The sequence below is a fragment of the Henckelia pumila genome, chromosome 2 (genome assembly GCF_033568475.1).
Source record: "Henckelia pumila isolate YLH828 chromosome 2, ASM3356847v2, whole genome shotgun sequence".
NCBI classification, from domain to species: Eukaryota; Viridiplantae; Streptophyta; class Magnoliopsida; order Lamiales; family Gesneriaceae; genus Henckelia; species Henckelia pumila.
Window position 1 is genome coordinate 117,273,624 of NC_133121.1, and position 18,106 is coordinate 117,291,729.

At 33.8% G+C, this 18,106-nt stretch overlaps 1 non-coding gene across 1 annotated transcript; it reads left to right on the forward strand.

Moving 5' to 3' along the window:
- Nucleotides 1-13,271: 13,271 nt before the first annotated feature.
- Nucleotides 13,272-13,382, forward strand: LOC140885796 (small nucleolar RNA R71). Its single transcript, XR_012151212.1, has one exon. It is a non-coding gene; the product is annotated as a small nucleolar RNA R71 (small nucleolar RNA).
- Nucleotides 13,383-18,106: the final 4,724 nt, after the last annotated feature.

Here is an 18,106-nt window from a genome sequence, read left to right on the forward strand (position 1 = left end):
GCTACAGTATCTGCATGGTATTTCTCCATCCGAAGTGATCTTGGTAAGGACTGCTGCCCACCATTCGTCACTAGCATCCGTAAATAAAACCAGATCATCTTCATCTTCGGGTATAGCCATTTTTGGGAGATTCTTACATATCTCCTTTAATTGGTTTATCCCTTGAGTATGGTCTTCGGTCCATATAAACCTAGCATCCTTTTTTAACAAAGGACTGAACACCTTTCTGTACTTTGCTAGGTTGTTAATGAACATCCCTTAACTACTCCAAGAAAACTCTGGAGTTGTTTTATGTCTTTGAGTCTATCTGGAAAATTCTTTACCTTTTCCACAATATGGGGATGTAGAATTATTCCAGTTTCATCAATCTCAATACCAAGAAATTCAATTTTCCTTGTTGCTATGACTGCTTTCTTTTCAGATAAGACCAGTCCTTCTTGTTTACAAATTTTAGAGAAAATCTCTAAGTGTTTAACGTGTTCGTCTATATTTTTTGATGCTATAAGAATATCATCAATATAAACAAATATAAAGTTAAAATAATCTTTAAAAAGGTTATCCATCTTTTTTTGAAATATCTGGGGTGCATTAGCCAATCCCATAGGCATAACTTCCCAAATATAGTGTCCTTGTGGATTAGATAAGGCTGTAAATTTCTTACTGCCTTCTTCCATTCGAATCTGGTAAAATCCAGACTTACAATCAAATTTTGAGAACACTCTAGCATTTCGTACACAGCTAATTAGGTGTTCTCTACTCGGTATGAAGTACCCATCAAACTCCAGGATTTTATTAATATCTTGGTAGTTAATAACTAACCTGGTTTTCCCTCTTTTTATTTCACCATGATTTCTGAGCAGAAATCCTGGGCTGCTATATGGTGAAACTCCTTCTTTGATTAGACCAAGGTTCAAATGTTCCTTGATAATTATTCTCATATCCCTTTGATCTGTTATGTTCATCGGGATAGACTTATATCTGACGAATTCATACTCTTTGCCTTCCTTTAGAGTAAGACTAGATTTGAGTTGATTTCTATCCCACCATGCCAAAGGATGCTCGTTGTAACTTTTTTTGAGCCTCTTTTTGACATCTTCAAGGGATACCTTATTTTCTAACTCTATATCTTTGTGATTTAGAGTCACCTTGAGAAGCTCCATATCCTCTGTTTGGAGTTCTTGTTCTGTTGTTATTTTTAACATGGTTTCTCCAAACCTTCTTGGATCTTTCATTTTTGGGTGAAAAAGTTGTCCTTTATCACCACGCTGGCTGCGAAATATTATCGGCAATTGTCGATAAAAAGCAACTTTGAGTCTTTGAACGATAATTTTATGATCACACATTGCAGTGAACATAAGTCTTCTTGACTCATTGTCTTGTGTGTACTTCTTAAACATTTGTAAGAAGTTATTTCCTAATAAGATATCAGCTCCTTTATCATGAAAATAGATTGGTGGTGTCTTTACCTTGTACCAAGGTGTTTGACCTGCTCCTCCCATGAGGATTTCTGCTTGTTTTATTCCTTTGCAAAGAATTAAAATTCTTCTAGAGAAATCCCGTCCAGCAATTTTTGGCAATTCTTCTTCACATTCTTCAGGGAAGACTCCTCTTTTTGCTGTACAAATTCCTGCTCCCGAGTCAATATAAGCTGCAAAGTATTTAGCCTTATATTGTTCATACAACATTCCTATTAGAATGTATATGGAGAAAGGACTTGTTGTCATTTTTTAAAGGGATTACTAATTGGTCCTGCCATTTTTAATAGACTGTGTTGCAACTCAGTAATCCGATTAAGACTTTTCACCTTTAGTTTTGTAATGGCCCAACCCGGATCCACTACCTAATCAGAGTTACAGTAAAAGCGCACGCAATAAAAGCTTAAAGCGTAAAGTGCGGATAATTAAGATACAACAAATCCAATCGGAAGAATACAATCGACGATATCACAAGTGTATAAGTACTGTTATACAACCAAATCGAAGTTTCAGGGTAAATAAATCCATACCCTCTACAACCTCACACCCTCCCAAGCTCAATCCTGCTGAGAGCCGCCTGGACCGTCTAGCCTCAAACCTGCCCCGCCAAAAGGTACACAATAAATACCCAAACACAGGGGCGTGAGCTAGAACGCTCAATACGAAGCAATGATATAAATACAAATATGCGCACACAGATGATTTAAAACTCAAGTGAAAACACTTGCTCATGGCGCTGAGAATATACAGTACCAGCTAGAGAGCGACTCCGCGGGGTACTCATATACTCCATATCAGGGCTGAGCCAACCCCATCCTGACCCGAATCCAAAACTGGATACAAGCCCCATATGAAAACTGTCATACCTGACTCGAGTCCAAAATAAGATCATAGTTCCCTATGGAGACTGTCAATGACTCACATCTCTCCGGCTGCAGTCATACGTAAAATCATGCATGTGCTAAGATGATAAAACATGATAAAAATATAGCACATGCTCATGCAACATACATGCAAATATATCATGACGGCTATCTCGGTCAGTACTTACGTACCTCTAACACTGCTGGACAAACCTAGCTCCACTGGCCTATACTCCAAGCCTACTAGTCCAGTCTACTGCTACTACAATGCAAATATCCATGCATCAACAATAAAGCTCTAAAAGCCTTAACTAAGCTAAAGCGTACTCCTAAATATTTTTAGGATGCAAAAGCTATACCTGCGTCCGTCGTTAGCTCTTTGCAGTCGATAGCCTCAAAACTAGGTCATAGCTCCGCGACGATGCCTAGATCACTAAGCCACTTCCGGATTACCGATAGGACGCCTAGATCTCCCTAGATCTGAGTTAGAAGGCTTAGAAATCAGAGAGACGAGAGGAATTGGTGCGAAAAAAAATGAATTTCGGATCCCCTATTTATAGACACAGTTCGGAGCCTCTGAACCCGGTTCGGACCCTCCGATCATGATCAGAACCTCCGAACCCCTCTTCGGAGCTTCCGATCGCCCGATATTACGTCAGTCATGACGTCACCTTGCTGACGTAAGCGATGATGTGTACACTGAGTCCGATCGGAGCTTCCGATCTCGCCGACGGAGTTCCGATCTCGATCGGAGCTTCCGATCCTGACTTCGGAGCTTCCGATCCACTTCGGATCCTTCGAACTCCTCTTCGGACCGTCCGATCTACCGTGGACTATTTAGGTACATTTTAGTAATTAATTCCTTAATTACCTCGATTAATTGCGGGTCACTACATTCTCCCCCACTTAAGAAATTTCGTCCTCGAAATTTAAGTCGTAGAGGAAAATAGGAATAGTCAACCAAATAATCTTATTACAACTGAACAAGTACAGCTTGATATAATGAAATACAAAATCTCAAAATAACTCGGGGTGCTCGGCTAACATCCGGCTCTCCAACTCCCAAGTAGCTTCCTCTGTCCCTCTGCGTTGCCACTGTACCATCACCAACGGTATACGCTTGTTACGAAGTATCTTGTCCTTTCTGTCAAGAATCCGCAGGGGTTTCTCCATATACGATAGATCCCGATCTACCTTTACCTCGGTCGGATGCAAAATATGCGACTCGTCCGCCACATACTGCCTCAACAAGGACACGTGGAACACATTGTGGATCTCCGAAAGATCGGGTGGCAAGGCCAGACGATAAGCCACATCCCCAACCTTCTCGAGAATCTCGAAAGGACCAATAAATCTAGGTGTCAGCTTACCCTTGCGACCAAACCTCATCACCTTCCGAAAAGGTGACACACGCAAGAAAACATGCTCTCCCACCTCGAAGTGTAACGGCCTCCGGTGAGTGTTTGCGTAGCTATCCTGTCGATACTGGGCCGCCTTAATCCTGCGTCGGATCAACTCTACTGCACTAATCATTTGCTGAATCATCTGAGGACCCTCAACTTGACGCTCGTCAACCTCGTCCCAAAACAAAGGTGTACGACAACGATGTCCATAAAGAGCCTCAAATGATGTCATGCCAATGCTGCGATGGAAACTATTGTTGTAGGCGAACTCCACCAAGGGTAAATGATCATGCCACGCTGGACCAAAATCCATCACCGCCGCGCGAAGCATATCCTCTCGAGTGCAAATAGTACGCTTCGACTGTCCGTCCGTCTCTGGATGATAAGCCGTACTCAAGCTCAAAGTAGTACCAAGGGCTCGCTGGAAACTACCCCAAAATTTTGAGGTGAATCTCGGATCTCTATCGCTGACAATGCTCAATGGAATCCCATGCAATCGAACAATCTCCCGTACATACAATTGTGCCATCCTATCAAAGGTGTAATCGCGGTTATAGGGAAGAAAATGCGCTGACTTCAACAACCGATCCACGACAACCCAAATAGCATCACAATTCCTGGAAGACATAGGCAAGTGGGTGACAAAGTCTATAGTCACATGCTCCCACTTCCATTCAGGAATCTCTAAGCTGTGAAGTAACCCTTCGGGTCATCTAAACTCTGCCTTGACTTGCTGACACACAAGACATCGGGACACAAAATGATAGACACTGCGCTTCATCCCTTTCCACCAAAATCGAGTGCGAAGATCCTTATACATCTTCATGCTGCCTGGTGCTACAACTTAAATTGTAATTCACCCAAGTGTAGGTTGTCTGCAAGTAATATACTCGTGAGTACGAGATCGATCCACGGAGAGGATGTTGTAAGTTTAATTTTAGCAATAATATATTATAGATAAAAATATTATTATAAAACTTCAAATACACAAATTATAAAATTGTCAAGGTTTCAAAGGTTCATTGTTGGTTTAATTAAGATTGCTAAATAAAAATAAATAAAAGAAACTAAAATAAAAATAAACATAAAAGAACAATGAAATATTTAAACAAGTATATCATATAATATAGTTCCCACTATATTAATATCAGATTAACCGATATTTAATACATGGTACCCATAATATATATATAGATGAATAAATATAAACATAAAAAGAACAATTAAATATTTAAACAAGTATATCATATAATATAGTTCCCACTATATTAATATCAACCGATAATTAATACATGGTACCCATAATATATATATAAATGCATAAATATAAATTGACATAAAAGTAAATGTTAGATCAAATCACAATATTTTATTTAGAACAACCGGCAGAGCCACGCTATCGTCTAAATAAAATATATGACTTTATGTTAGATGCGATAAAGTAAATGTTAGTTGCGATAAAGTAAAAGTTAGATGCGAGAAAGTAAATGTTAGTTGCGGAAAAGTAAATTTTAGTTGCGATAAAGTAAAAGTTAGATGCGAGAAAGTAAATGTTAGTTCAAATCACAATATATTATTTAGAACAACCGACAGTGTCACGCTATCGTCTAAATAATATATATGACTTTATTATAAATAGATACATATATTTATAGTATATAATTATTGTAGTAATTATTGTATCATATTTGACAACAAATCAAGGTAACCACATTCAAGGTACCAAGCATTTGATGTAAATAGATAACAACAAATCATCCAAAATTATACCTACAAATAAAGATCAATTAGTAAAAATAAAAATAGAAAAGAAAAGAATATACAAAATATAGACAATCTTACTTGACCAACAATGAAACCTTTTCACCTTGACATAAAAAGATTTAGCTTTCCATGAACATGAAACTCAAGAATAAAGATAAAAGAAATTTCATACTTGAACTTGAGAAACTTGCACACTCAAACTTTTATTCTCACACACACAATATTTATTTTACAAATGAAGAATTCTCTACACTCTTGCACACTACAAAGCTTATACAACACATCTATTTATAGGCCAAATGAGAGCAAGAGTCCAAGGCTCATTAAATGTGAAATAGTAAAGTTGGTGGGTGCTTGTCTCCTTGAATGTCAATACCATGACCCAACTTTAATTGGCATGTTTGATACCTTAGACCACCGATTCAGCCTTTCTTTTCAACATAAAACACGTAGGATATTTTGTGTAGATGTGTTTGGACAACTCATTCACCCCTTTTGGATAAAATATGAAATACTTATGATATGTTTACTCCAAGCTGGTCATAGTAAAAGTAAATCTATCTCCATTTTGATTTTTTATTATTTTGATCATCTTAATGAAGTTTTTGGAATTTCTTGTCTTCTACAAAGTTGAAGATGCCTCTTTTGTGATTCTACAGGTTTTGAGATTACTCCATTATGACCACTGTAGCTTGAGTAATTTTATTTTTACCAAACCTGCGCAAACCGTAAAATACAACATTTTAGTAAAACATTTAAATATAAACACATAACACTAAAATAATACAACTTCATAATTTTAATTAAACTTAAATTTTAAAACACACTTTTTAACATATAAATAATTACAAATTTTAAGTTTCATCACACCCCCAAACCGGCTAATTACTAGTCCCTTAGTAATAAAATATCATAAAATATCATAAAATATCATAAAATCACAAGTTAGATTTTTATTTCTTAATATATATATTCAAATTTGCAAACTTTGAAATTTTAAAAACACACTTGTGAGGAGATCATATGTTTATTTATAAATCTCATTATCAACCAATATATCAATATGTAATTGGATGGGCTATACATATATATTTCACACAATATCAAAATATTAAATATATATAATTTTTTTTTTTTTTACATAAATATTTTCTAAAAACTTTGAGAATAATATAATTAAAAGGATAATAGAAATCATTTTCATAACATGTATATCATCAGGAATATTAATGTAAAAGTCTCAACTCCATATTCTCTCGGGTTAAAGTATTTTATATATAGCTGTTTTTCACTCATGGAGTTGGAAGAAATTATACACTCTTTGAAAATGGCTAGTAAAGCAGACAATCAAATAACCTAATATTGAAAATAAGATAGGATGATTTACAAAGAATAAACCCATTTTTTTTTTGTTTTTTTTTTTTTTGTTTTTTTGCTTTTTTGTTTTTTGTTTTTTTTTTGCTTGGCTGCAAAATTGTTTTTACATAATCAAATACCTCCAATAAACTTTGAAAATGTAACATTTTTTTTTTTCAAAGTTTATTTTTATTTTTATTTTTTATGAGGTAAATCTATTACATTAATAATTATAGTAGAGATATTAATACTCTGCATCTTTACAATCAAACTTCAAACAACTTTGCAGCCAATTTTCATTTTTCTTTTTTTTCTTTTTTTTAAAAATGGGTTTAATCTAGTAATCAACCATTTCTTAATAATCAATAAAAGCTTATAAGTTGTTTTCTCAATTCTTACCCCTCACTCACAAAATTTATGTGAGTAACTATTGCACTTTTACAAATTAATTCCCTCAATTATACATGTTATTATTTATTCAATCAATATCACTTTAATTATATACTCATAAAAGTTTTAGAAAATATGTATTTGAAAACACACAATTATATATTATTTATAACTTATATCCCATCAATTATATATTTTTTATTAAATTGATAAAAAGAATAATAAATAAGCATCTATACAAAAAGACTTCATTTTCTTATTAGTTTGCAATTTAAATATATACGGAATATTAAAATCTAATCTATTGTGATAAAATGATAAATAAAAACTAATGCGTGTCAGGAGTTTTTGACTCCTTACTCTGCCATTGAAAAAAAAAATAAATATTATTATAGAAATATATATATATTTTTTAAATTTTTTATTTTTTATTTTTTATTTTAGAGATAAACCCTCCCCCAAACCTGAATATGACATTGTTTTTAATTTTTTTTTTTTTTTTTACAAGAAAAATAAAGAGTACATGATGAAAGAGATATCACCTGGAATTTATTGAAGATGAGGAACAAACACAAACCATTTCGTAACATGTTGAATCAATGATGACTTCAACGTCTTCTTATGAGTTGAGGGTTGGCTTCCCATCCAATTTTCTTATAAATTGGCAAATAGGGTCTTTTTTAGTCAGATTCCCAAGACCATTACCATGACGCTGCGCTTGGAATAGTTTCCATAAACGGAGAAGTTGACCTTGTACATCTCCACTAGAATGCGTCTCAAGAGTCAATGAGATATCATCCAATGACTCTTTACTCAGCCCATTCTTAATGAAATCAATTTTATCTTCTCTATTTGTGGAAACACATCCCAAAGATCTGCATCGTTTGTTACAAGTCCATCTGGCACATTTATGACAAACATCTAACCCTTTTGCCCTCCTTTTCTTCGCATAGGTGCTTTTTCCTAGTCCGGACATATTTCGAACATATAAGAATTTTGGAACTTCGCCACCTATTCGAACCTTGGCTTCAATTATAAGACGAATATCCTCCGGAATTCCTTTTTGCATAAGCATTCTCAATCTTTCACGTCTGCATTCATAAATCGTTCTTCGAACTTTTTTAGAAACAGAAGAACAAATATATTTTCCATGTTCTTTGATAGCTTCTTCCATTTTGAAAATAAAGAAATATATTTTTTTTTTTTGATCAGTTATTGTGGGAAACCAATTTAACCGACTGTAAGAGCCACGGAGTACCGTTATCCGCCACTTAACCGGGAAGTGTCCTAATTTCTGCAAAAATAAAATAAAAATATAAGTAACAATTAAGTTGGATCATATAAAGGCATAAACTCTTCATTAAGAACTTCATTTTCTATAAACGGTTTAAGTCTTTGCCCATTAACTTTAAATACATTATTATTTTTAGGATTTTCAACATCAACAGCACCATGAGGATAGACAAATTTAACAATAAATGGTCCAGACCATCGCGATCTAAGTTTTCCTGGAAACAAATGCAAGCGAGAATTATAAAGTAAAACTTTTTTTCCGATTTCAAAAGATTTTCTCATAATATTTTTATTATGAAATGCTTTTGTTTTATCTTTATAAATCTTTGCATTTTCATATGCATCATTTCTTAATTCTTCTAGTTCATTTAATTGCAATTTTCTTGATTTAGATGCATTATCTAAATTAGTATTAAACGCTTTAATTGCCCAATAAGCTTTATGTTCAATTTCAACAGGTAAATGACAATGCTTTCCAAAAACTAATCTATATGGTGACATCCCCAATGATGTTTTAAATGCAGTTCTATATGCCCATAATGCATCACTTAATCTTAAAGACCAATCTTTTCGATTTGGATTGACTGTTTTTTCCAAAATTTGTTTTATTTCTTTATTTGCAAGTTCAACCTGACCATTCGTTTGAGGATGATATGGAGTAGAGACTTTATGTGTAATGCCATATTTTTTTAACAACGAAGAAAATGATTTATTTATAAAATGACTTCCCCCATCACTTATTATAGCTCTAGGTATTCCAAATCGACTAAAAATATTTTCTTTCAAAAATTTTATCACAACTTTATGATCATTAGTTCTACATGCAATTGCTTCAATCCATTTTGAAACATAATCGACAGCTACTAAAATATAAGTGAATCCAAAAGATAATGGAAATGGACCCATAAAATCTATTCCCCAACTGTCAAATATTTCAATAGTCATGATTGGATTTAAAGGCATCATGTTTCGTTTTGAAATTGAACCCATTTTCTGACAATTTTCACAAGATTTGCAAAATGAATGTGTATCTTTGAATAAAGAAGGCCAATAAAATCCACATTGAAAGATTTTTGCAGCTGTTTTCTTTGACGAAAAATGACCTCCACATGCCTCAGAATGACAAAATTTAATGACACTACTTACCTCATTGTCGGGTATGCATCGTCGAAAAATTTGATCAGGACAATACTTAAACAAATAAGGATCATCCCAATAAAATTTTTTGACCTCTTTCAAGAATTTATTTTTATCTTGTGAACTCCAATGAGAAGGCATTTTATTTGTCACAAGAAAATTTACAATATTAGCAAACCAAGGCATAGTAGTAGCATAAAATAGTTGATCATCCGGAAAATTTTCATTTATTGGTATTTCATTTTGAGATGATTCAGAAATTATTCTTGATAAATGATCGGCTACTACATTTTCTTTTCCTTTTTTTTATCTTTTATTACAAGATCAAATTCTTGTAACAACAAAATCCATCTTATTAATCTCGGCTTAGCATCTTGTTTATTTGATAAATATTTTATGGCAGAATGATCAGTGTAAACAATAGTAGTAGAACCAATTAAATAGGATCGAAATTTATCTAATGCAAACACTACTGAAAGTAATTCTTTTTCAATTGTTGAATAATTGATTTGAGCACTATTTAATGTTCTACTTGCATAATAGATCACATAAGGTTTACCTTCTTTTCTTTGTCCTAACACGGCTCCTACAGCATAATCACTTGCATCACACATTAATTCAAATGGTAAAGACCAATCAGGAGGTTGTAAAATAGGTGATGTAGTTAAAAGATTAATTATTTTTTTAAAAGCAGTTTCACACTCTTGAGTCCATTCAAATTGTGCATCTTTTGTTAAAAGATTTGAAATTGGTTTCGATATTATGCTAAAATTTTTTATAAATCTTCTATAAAATCCCGCATGACCCAAAAATGATCGAATTTCTTTGATCGTGTTTGGTGATGGTAAATTAGCAATAACATCAACCTTAGCTTTATCAACTTCAATTCCTTTTTCAGATATGACATGCCCTAACACAATTCCGGATTTAACCATGTAGTGACATTTTTCCCAATTTAAAACAAGATTTTTTTCTTCACATCTTTTTAAAACTTCTTCCAAATTTTTAAGACAGTTTTCAAATGAGTTTCCAAAAACAGTTATATCATCCATAAAAACTTCCACAAATTCTTCAATCATGTCACTAAAAATACTTAGCATGCATCTTTGAAAAGTAGCCGGGGCATTACATAAACCAAATGGCATTCTTTTAAAAGCAAAAGTTCCGAACGGACAAGTGAAAGTAGTTTTTTCTTGATCTTCTAATGATATTGGTATTTGATAATACCCTGAATACCCATCAAGAAAACAATAATAAGGATTACCTGCCACTTTTTCTAAAATTTGATCTAAAAATGGTAACGGAAAGTGATCTTTTCTAGTTGCATCATTTAATTTTCTATAATCAATGCACATACGCCAACTAGATGGAATCCTAGCTTGTAATAATTCTCCCTTTTCATTTTTTATAACAGTGATGCCTGATTTTTTTGGTACTACTTGTGTTGGACTTACCCATTTACTATCCGAGATTGGATAAATAATTCCGGCATCTAATAGTTTTAAAACTTCATTTTTAACAACTTCTTTCATGTGTGGATTTAATCTTCTTTGTGGTTGTTGATATGCTTTAGCATTTTCTTCCAAGTGAATTCTATGTGTACAGATTAAAGGATTTATACCTTTTATATCTTGCAAAGTCCATCCAATTGCATTTTTGTGTTTTTTAAGTAGTGTTATTACATCTTCTTCTTGTTTTGGTAAGAGGGTAGAAGATATTACAATAGGATATGTTTGATTTTCACCAAGAAAAGCATATTTTAGTTCTATTGGCAAGGGTTTTAATTCAAGTTTTGGATGATCATTTTCTTTTACTTCTTCAAGTTCATTAATTTCTTCAAATAACTTTGATTTAAAAACATTTTTTGAATCAAAACTTTCCACTAAACAAACTTCAGATTGTTGATTTAAGTTTTCTTGGTGTATATTTTCTTCCACAATTCTATTGCATTATCATCTTCATCTTCATTAATACTTGGTTGTTTACATAAATTGAACACATTAAGTTCTAAAGTCATATTTCCAAAAGACAATTTCATTATTCCATTTCGACAATTAATTAAAGCATTTGAAGTTGCTAGAAATGGACGTCCCAATATTACTGGAATTTCGTTATGTACTTCTATTGGTTGTGTATCCAAGACAATAAAATCCACAGGATATATGAATTTATCGACTTGAACTAACACATCTTCTACGATACCTCTAGGTATTTTGATTGACCTATCGGCTAGTAAAAGAGTGACAGATGTAGGTTTTAAATCTCCCAACTTAAGCTTTTCATAAACTGAATAAGGAATTAAATTCACACTTGCTCCCAAATCTAACAAAGCTTTTTTAATTTTATTTTTTCCAATAATACATGAAATTGTTGGACAACCGGGATCTTTATATTTCAAGGTAGAATTATTTTGAATAATAGAGCTTACTTGCTCCGTTAAGAATGCTTTCTTCTTTACATGCAATTGTCTTTTCACAGTACATAAATCTTTTAAAAACTTTGCATAAGAAGGAACTTGTTTAATAGCATCTAATAATGGAATATTTATTTTTACTTGTTTAAAAACTTCATAAATATCAGAATCATTTTTTTGTTTTTTATTATTTACTAATGCATGAGGAAAAGGAACATGTTTATTTATTTTATCATCAATTTTCTTATTTTTAGGACTCAAAGCATCATCTTTCTCAAAAGTATCAGGATTTGAATCCTTACTCTTTGAGTTTAATTGATCTTTGTTTTCATCACTATATGGATCATTAACTATTTTACCACTTCTAAGAGTAATAACAGATTTTACTTGATCAAATTTTTCTTGATTTTGATTTTTAGGATTAGGTTGTGGTTGAGATGGAAATTTTCCTTTTTCATGAATATTAAGTGCAGATGCAAATTTTGCAAGAGTTTCTTTCAAATCATTCATAGATTGAATGTTTTGAATATTGATAGACTCTTGCTTTTGAATGTATGCATGAATTTCATCTTCAAAATTTTTTCTTGGAGGTGGGATATAAGGAGCATAACCTTGATGATTTTGGTTATTTTGAAAAGGTTGTTGTGAAGGTTGTGCATTATTATCGTTCCTCCAACTAAAATTGGGATGATTTCTCCAACCAGGATTGTATGTTTGTGAAAAAGGATCTAATGTTGGTTTTTTAAAATTGTTAACATAATTGGCTTGTTCATGGAGACATTCTTTAAATGAAGGCAAAGTAGGACAATTTTTTGTAAGATGATCATGTGTGTCACATATATGACAAACAATTTCTTGAACACTTTTTAATTGATCACTCTTTTTCATTTCTAATGACTCGATTTTTCTTGCTAAAGATGCAAGTTTAGCTTGAATATCTACATCATCTTTAAGATGATAAATACCACCCCCATTTGTTGAATTATTGGTTTTACTTGGTGGTTCAATTGAGCCTATATTATCCCAATTTTGAGCATTTTCTGCTAATGACTCCAAATATTCCATAGCTTCATTTGGGTTTTTATCTTCAAAAGTTCCATTACACATGAATTCTATCATTTGCCTATCTTTAGGTATTAAACCTTCATAAAAGTGAGAAACTATTCTCCATATTTCAAAACCATGATGTGGGCATGTATTAAGTAACTCTTTATATCTATCCCAACATTGATAAAATGTTTCCCCTTGTTTTTGAGAAAAAGTTGTAATTTGTCTTTTAAAAGAGTTTGTTCTATGGGAAGGAAAAAACTTTTTTAGAAATTGTTGTTGCATTTCTTCCCATGATCTTATTGAACTTGATCTCAAATTTTGCAACCATGTTTTACCTTTATCTTTTAAGGAAAAAGGGAAAAGCTTTAATCGAACAGTATCCATGCTACAATTTTGATCATTATAAGTGTTGCAAACCTCCTCAAATTCTCTTAAATGCAAATATGGATTTTCAGAATCTAAGCCATGAAAATTTGGTAAAAGTTGAATGACTTGTGGCTTAAAATTGAAATTAGATGCATCAGGAGGAAAAACTAAACAAGATGGTGTACTAGTTCTTATTGGATTCATATGATGCCTAAGTGTTCTTGGTTGTTCATATTCTTGATGATGATTATTATTATTATTATCATCTTGATTATTAGAATTATCGTCCATGTTTAAAATATTTTCAGTTACTCGAACAAGTCTACCACTTTGTTTACGACTCCAAACAATCATACAATTAAAAACAACATACTATTTACATAATAACAAAATTAAACTTAATTTATACCTCCCCGGCAACGGCGCCAAAAACTTGCTACAACTTAAATTGTAATTCACCCAAGTGTAGGTTGTCTGCAAGTAATATACTCGTGAGTACGAGATCGATCCACGGAGAGGATGTTGTAAGTTTAATTTTAGCAATAATATATTATAGATGAAAATATTATTATAAAACTTCAAATACACAAATTATAAAATTGTCAAGGTTTCAAAGGTTCATTGTTGGTTTAATTAAGATTGCTAAATAAAAATAAATAAAAGAAACTAAAATAAAAATAAACATAAAAGAACAATGAAATATTTAAACAAGTATATCATATAATATAGTTCTCACTATATTAATATCAGATTAACCGATATTTAATACATGGTACCCATAATATATATATAGATGAATAAATATAAACATAAAAAGAACAATTAAATATTTAAACAAGTATATCATATAATATAGTTCCCACTATATTAATATCAACCGATAATTAATACATGGTACCCATAATATATATATAAATGCATAAATATAAATTGACATAAAAGTAAATGTTAGATCAAATCACAATATTTTATTTAGAACAACCGGCAGAGCCACGCTATCGTCTAAATAAAATATATGACTTTATGTTAGATGCGATAAAGTAAATGTTAGTTGCGATAAAGTAAAAGTTAGATGCGAGAAAGTAATTGTTAGTTGCGGAAAAGTAAATGTTAGTTGCGATAAAGTAAAAGTTAGATGCGAGAAAGTAAATGTTAGTTCAAATCACAATATATTATTTAGAACAACCGACAGTGTCACGCTATCGTCTAAATAATATATATGACTTTATTATAAATAGATACATATATTTATAGTATAATTATTGTAGTAATTATTGTATCATATTTGACAACAAATCAAGGTAACCACATTCAAGGTACCAAGCATTTGATGTAAATAGATAACAACAAATCATCCAAAATTATACCTACAAATAAAGATCAATTAGTAAAAATAAAAATAGAAAAGAAAAGAATATACAAAATATAGACAATCTTACTTGACCAACAATGAAACCTTTTCACCTTGACATAAAAAGATTTAGCTTTCCATGAACATGAAACTCAAGAATAAAGATAAAAGAAATTTCATACTTGAACTTGAGAAACTTGCACACTCAAACTTTTATTCTCACACACACAATATTTATTTTACAAATGAAGAATTCTCTACACTCTTGCACACTACAAAGCTTATACAACACATCTATTTATAGGCCAAATGAGAGCAAGAGTCCAAGGCTCATTAAATGTGAAATAGTAAAGTTGGTGGGTGCTTGTCTCCTTGAATGTCAATACCATGACCCAACTTTAATTGGCATGTTTGATACCTTAGACCACCGATTCAGCCTTTCTTTTCAACATAAAACACGTAGTATATTTTGTGTAGATGTGTTTGGACAACTCATTCACCTCTTTTGGATAAAATATGAAATACTTATGATATTTTTACTCCAAGCTGGTCATAGTAAAAGTAAATCTATCTCCATTTTGATTTTTTATTATTTTGATCATCTTAATGAAGTTTTTGGAATTTCTTGTCTTCTACAAAGTTGAAGATGCCTCTTTTGTGATTCTACAGGTTTTGAGATTACTCCATTATGACCACTGTAGCTTGAGTAATTTTATTTTTACCAAACCTGCGCAAACCGTAAAATACAACATTTTAGTAAAACATTTAAATATAAACACATAACACTAAAATAATACAACTTCATAATTTTAATTAAACTTAAATTTTAAAACACACTTTTTAACATATAAATAATTACAAATTTTAAGTTTCATCACCTGGATGTACAGAGAATCAACTGCGGTGAGCTTGCGATAAGATCTCATCCCTCAAAGTAGAATCCTCGGGTACCACAACTCGACCAGAAAGACACAACATACCGTCTCCATGCAAATGGAAACCAGAAGTATTATCACCCTCAGCCAAACGGGTTAACTTTTGCGTCATCAGATCAGAATTCTGAGCTTCCCGAATTCGTCGATACAATGATGGCTCTGCAAGCAAAGAAGAAACACGAATCCCTTGCTGTTCTTTCTTATGACGGAATGTGAATCCTGAAGAACAACACTCTTCCACTGCCTTCCGTACCGAATTGGTACGAAGGGAACTCTCATAGACTTTGCGACTAAGCGCATCAGCAACAGGATTTGAAGAACCTGGATGGTACTTGATCTCACAATCGTAATCCTTCAACAGATTCATCCAACGACGCTGCCGCATGTTCAACTCAGCCTGAGTGAACAGATAATTCAAACTCTTATGATCGGTGAAGATCTCAAATCGTTCTCCGTACAAATAGTGATGCCATATCTTAAGAGCAAAGACAATGGCTGCAAGCTCTAAATCATGTACGGGATAGTTCTCCTCGTGAGTCTTCAGCTGTCTGGAGGCATAAGCGATCACGTGGCCATTCTGAGTCAACATACACCCCAAACCCTGGAGAGAAGCATCAGTGAGGACTACAAAACCACCTGATCCAGACGGTAAAGCAAGAACTGGAGCTGTCGTCAGACGACATCTCAACTCACGAAAACTGTCTTCACAAGCATCAGACCAAACGAAAGAAACGTCTTTCTTCGTCAACTGAGTCAAAGGCTTAGCTATCTGAGAGAAATTCTTCACAAAATGACGATAGTATCCTGCTAAACCAAGGAAACTACGAATCTCAGAAGCTGTAGTCGGACGTGACCAATTCAAAATAGCATCTGTCTTGCTAGGATCAACAGATACGCCCTCCTGAGAAATGACATAACCAAGGAACACAACTCGGTCAATACAGAAGTCACACTTACTTAGCTTCGCGTACAACTATCTCTCCCTCAAGACCTGCAGTACAGTATAGAGATGGTAGGCATGCTCATCCATGCTGCGAGAATACACCAAAATGTTATCGATGAACACCACCACGAACTTATCCAGAAAGTCGCGGAAAACTCTTTTCATCAGATCCATAAAAAAAGCTGGAGCATTCATCAGACCAAACGGCATCACTAGAAACTCATAGTGTCCATACCGCGTACAAAATGATGTCTTAGGAACATCCTCCTATCGAACTCGCAACTGATGATACCCAGACCGAAGATCAATCTTCGAATAGACAGAAGTACCCTGTAACTGATCAAAAAGATCATCTATCCGCGGAAGAGGATACTTATTCTTCACTGTCACCTGATTCAACTGAAGGTAGTCAATACACAACCGCATCGAACCATCCTTCTTCTTGACAAATAGTACTGGGGCTCCCCATGGCGAAACATTAGGTCGAATATAACCCTTATCAAGAAGATCTTGCAATTGCTTCTGCAGCTCTTTCATTTCTAACGGTGCCAATCGGTAAGGAGTTCTGGAAATCGGTGCAGTCCCTGGCACTAACTCAATGCCAAACTCAATCTCCCTTACTGGTGGCAAACCTGGAATCTCCTCCGGAAATACATCTGGAAAGTCACAAACCACTGGTATCTCTCAGATATCTGGCTCTCCTAAGGATGCGTCAATGGCGTAGATAAGGCAGCCTTCCCCGCCAGACTCTAAAGCACACCGGGCCTTCAGAGCTGAAACCACTGGCATCGGGGGTCGCGCTCCCTCACCATAGAAATACCATGACTCATCATCCTCTGGACGAAACTGAACAAACCTCTGATAGCAATCCACTATCGCTCGGTAGGTAGTTAAGACATCTATCCCAATGATGCAATCGAAATCCTCTATTGCTAGAATCATCAGGTTAGCACTAAGCTGATGTCCCTCGAAATTCAAAACAAAACCCACAACTAGACGCTTGGCTAAAACCTCGCTCCCCATAGGAGTAGAAACCACTAGCAACACGTCTAAAGGAATAAACGGCAATCTATACTTCTTAGCAAAACGTGCTGAGACAAAAGAATGCAATGCACCGGTATCAATCAAAACAAATGCAGGAAAACCACACAAACTACAGGTACCTGCAATCATCCGATCACTGTCAGCCTCTGCCTGTTCCTGATTAAGCGCAAAGACCTGACCATTGGCACGTGGCCTCAAAGAAGAATGACCCCGAGAAGGAGTCTGAGTAGGTTGTCTCTGAGACTGCTGCGGTTGCTGGCGCGGCTGCGAATACTGCTGCTGGAAAGGTGGCTGCTGGTACTGAGGTGGCTGAACAGATGCCT